At 42.8% G+C, this 4,307-nt stretch overlaps 1 protein-coding gene across 1 annotated transcript in view; it reads right to left on the reverse strand.

Moving 5' to 3' along the window:
• The window catches only part of AFDN (afadin, adherens junction formation factor), a 182,933-nt gene extending 180,095 nt beyond the window's left edge, over nt 1–2,838 (reverse strand). The window contains 1 exon segment of the mRNA XM_025195062.1: nt 2,818–2,838. The gene's annotated coding sequence lies outside the window, so the exon portion shown is untranslated.
• Between the last annotated feature and the right edge of the window lie 1,469 nt (nt 2,839–4,307).

Here is a 4,307-nt window from a genome sequence, read left to right on the forward strand (position 1 = left end):
CATGACCAAAAATGGAGTGGGGGGTGGGGAGGGGAAGATTAAAAGATTTACCTTAGAACTCTGGCATCACCAAGTCTGTTAAAAAAAATTCTAACCCCTAAACCCTTTTAAATTTAACTAACAGCAAGCTAATGAGTAAGTTTATGTATTTAGCTTCAAAATATGGAGTGATGATTCCCTGTGCCTTCACAAAACCTGATCTCTTCTGTAACTGAAGTTAATATCGTGCCAGAGAGTGGCATCACATTTTTCTTCCTTTGTGCAGAACGGCTAGCCTAAAGCTAATACCTTATTTCTCATTAATAGCACTAGTAAATTTTGGCAGAGCCAGAATTTCTCACTGTATGGCAAATACACTTCGCATATTTAGTTGGGGCCAGTTCTTTTATTTACAAAATTACTCTAGGCATTAGTCAATGTAAGGATAGAAGCAGACTGGAATGCCATTTGGTACAGGCATATAAAAACAAATTGGTAAGCTCAGCACTTGGAAAGGTCACTTGCCTGAAGGAAACAGGAAGCTTCCCTTGGCAAACAAACTTCTGCAAAACACAAGTTTGCCAACAAATATTAATTTTTAATCAGATTATATTAAATACAATTAGATTTCTCATGTACAATTGCAAAAATAACATCCCCTGGTTCACACACCATTTGTTTCTGGAAGGTTATCTTTTAAATCAGCAGACAGCTTCAGAACCTGTGGCTACTCATAGTTTTTCAAAGCTGCAGGCCGATAAATATTGATTGGATTTTGGACAGGATTAACTGTTAATTTTCAGAAGTTTTAGGTAGCTTTAAAACCAACAAAAAAAGAAGGTCAATGTGACCTTGACACAAATTTAGGAAATCAAGGAAGCTAAAAGGCAAGCAAGGAAGTTCTCCACAGATAAGAGACTTGAGATGGTGAACATTTAGAGCAGGCTTGTCCAACATGCGGCCCTCCAAGCCGGTTTCTGAGGCCCGACGTGCTGCGACAGGAAACTAAAGTAAACACTGTACTTTCGTTTCGGGGGGATGATGCGATACCGCTTCCTATGAGGTCTTTAAATATGGCTTGCTGGCCCACTGGGTGATAAGAAGTTCATGATCCGACCCCACGTTCAAAAAGGTTGGACACCCCTGGTTACAGAGCAACTAAAACTCTTCATATTACACAACCAGAAAACAGGAGCAGAAAGGCAAAACATTCCATCTACTCTGTGTAGCCCAAAGCCTATGGGCAGAGGCACTAGAAAAAGAGTAAATCTGGTCCACTTTCCTCGTTGCAACAAGTTTTTCAGGGTTTTTTTTTAAATGTACTTGACACCTATGGGCCAAAGGCTACTGTGAAAGATAAAATTCCTGAGTAAAGTCTAGAGAGAGCATTCTGCTCTTAGCCCTATACACATTACCAGCAGCTGGGAGATAGTGGGGCATTTTCATTTGGATGCAGCCCCTGGAAAGAAGCAATGCATTTTCTTTTAGACCAATGGTGTTCAATCTTCAGGCCCCATGGGCTTTGCACATCAGGATCAGGCCCAGGGGCCCAGCACCGCCCCCACAATGGGATCAGCTGCCTGATCTAGTGCACAGGGCTCTCCATGGATCAAAAATTTGGCCGCTGCTGCCCTGCCACCAAGTTTTTGGACCTGCAGGGAAGCCTGTGGGCTAGATGACCCAGCATTGTGAAGCCAGATCTGCCACAGGCCAAGGGTTGAGGATCCCTGTTTAAGACTTTCTATCAGCTAGTAGGTTTAAGCCTTTGGCTGTATAGTACAAGGTTATAAGCCCTAGCATACAAGGTGTGAAGAGAAATAACTATGATATAAATTAACAGCACGTGCATGAGTAAGCACAAGCAGGCTGCCAATGCTGCCAGCTCTAAATAGCAGATAAAGATGCCCATGGCCCTCTCTTGGCAATGGGCAGCGTATACAGAATGCAACAGACCAGGAAGGCTTGCTCTACTGTTGCTGTCACAAGGCACCACTTCCAGGTTGTGTCAGGGCAGGCAGTGAGTACAGAGGTATGACACATTTTTGACTGTCCCTGTGTACGCTGCTTTCCCAAACAGAATCTCAAAGCAGATCTCATAACCGTTCTTGTTGGACACAGAAAGAGATAACAGGGTACCAGGCTCAGTACTTATTCAGGGATGGAAAAACAAGCAGCAATGGGGAGGGATCTGTCTTTATCCTACCATAAAGGAGGGTCCGTGTACAGGGCAGCAAGGACATCCACAGGGAGGGCAACTTTCACTTCAGCCAAAAGATGCAAACCCTGAAGTGCAGGCCTGACCAGTTGACTAGATTTTTTGCAGAGAGACAGGTAGACCAAGCTGAATCAAGGTGGTGGATCAGCTGGGTGGTGTGAGACTGGAACAAGGAAGCAATGAGGCTCCCAGAGAAAAAACCCTGGTGCCCGTTGGTACAAGGCCAAGTTATAGATCACTGGTTATTGCAGCAGGTCTGAAAATCATAGGCACCTACTTGCTCTGGAGTTGGGAATTGGAAGTAGGCTTGTCAGCCTCAGAGGAGGCTGTGGTAGAAGGGTGGGAGGGTGTCCTAGTTGAGGCAATCAGGGCCCAAGAGGAAAGTTCCCAAACAAGGTTGAAGCCCCCCACCCAACCCAAAAAAGCGAAAGTTAACCATTGACGGGGAAGAGTTTACCAGCAAAAAGCCAAAGGGCTTCCAGGCAGAAAACAGCCACTCTGCTTACCACATTGATCAGGCCATAGCCCCCCTCATTGGTAGGGACACAAAAAAGACAGACTGCTGGAGCCAGTGGTGCCCATTCCAGAAGACCACAAGTTCTGAAAACCTTTAAGTGGGGTACCTGGCTATAAGAATGGCACACCTGTGCCACAGAGCAGCAGCAGCCAGATTATTGATGACCAGGACCTGGCTTCAGCAGAAGTTGGACAGGTGTCCCTGTAGTCATATCTCAAATGCCCCATGTTCTGTGCTAGATAGGCCATCAGACCAAGGAAAATAACGAGAAGAAACTTGTCACTTTGGGCCGAACTGAGAGAGAAGCTTGTATTGATAAAGATAATCTGAGAAAATATAAAGAAAAAAGAATAAATAAATGGGGGGAAGGAATGGAAAGACACCAGAGATAATGTTAGAGAAGTTACAACAGCTAATACAGGAAAGAATGAAACCAAGAAGTGTAGGTAGGTACAAGAGCAAATACATGGCAAGTTTTAGTTCTAAAGCGTTTGTAAGAATTTAATAATGTGAAGAAAACTGTTCTTCCCTTTAAGAATTGTTCTCCCATCTCAACTACCTGAGAAAGGAAAAATATATTTCTGACTTACCTGAAAAAGGCTTTCTTGGGAGTAATGAGGTCAACAGAACCTTGGTGTTAGGTTCTATTCTATGCAGCCTTCAAGGCAGACCAAACCTCTCAGTCAGTGGCAAAAAGAGTTTTGGTTCCATTTACAGAAACCACAGATTAAGATACGTCTCTAGCTTAGGATGCCTCTAACCACTCGGTGTGTAAATTTTCCTTATCAGTAAGACTAAATAGAATAATCATCCTGCATAGCAAGGAATTCAATGAATAATGAATGAGTAACTGGCACTCATTTGTTATCCTATACCTTGAAGGGCCAGTCTATTCTGCACGGGCTGGATCTGAAGAACACTTCACTCAACAAAAGGAGATTTCCAGGTAGGGCACAAATACATTTTCCTGTTCTTAATCACAAAGAAGTCAACAGATCCATTACAGTGGGATTTTCATAGCAGTGCTCACTGCAGAACAGAGGGAATTCAGAGCTGTAGATCTAAAGAGGCAACTAGTAGCTGCTTTACAGATTTCTTTGTATGGAGTATATGATCTTTCTGCCCATGAAACTGCCACAGATGTAAGCGAGCATGCTCCATTGTTGGAAAATGTTACTCAGAGATGCAAAGCTGTAGTCACATAGATATAGGAAATAATGAAGCCTTTTCCTCTTTGACAGCAGAAAATAAAAACAAAGTATAATTTTTGTCCCCGATTTGAGATACTTACAAGAACTCTGCAGACGTGCAAAACTTGTCACAATTTCTCCTTGGCATCAGGAAACTACACAGGATGGAAAGACAATTTACTGTTCTCCATGGTACCTGGAATTAACCTTAAAACTGATCCTATCTTCATTATCTAAGTACATACAATTTTAATTTATGGAAAATGCCGTCTGTATTAAGGTTCCAGGAAGACCTTTGAAATCAGACATCTTCAGAACTAGCAAAATGGCTAACAAAAAGAACAAATTAATAATTAGAAAGTAGTGAAACAAGTGGTTCAAACTAGGAGGGGGAGGTAGCGAGAAG

The sequence above is a fragment of the Alligator sinensis genome, unplaced genomic scaffold, assembly GCF_000455745.1.
Source record: "Alligator sinensis unplaced genomic scaffold, ASM45574v1 scaffold448_1, whole genome shotgun sequence".
Lineage (NCBI taxonomy): Eukaryota > Metazoa > Chordata > Crocodylia > Alligatoridae > Alligator > Alligator sinensis.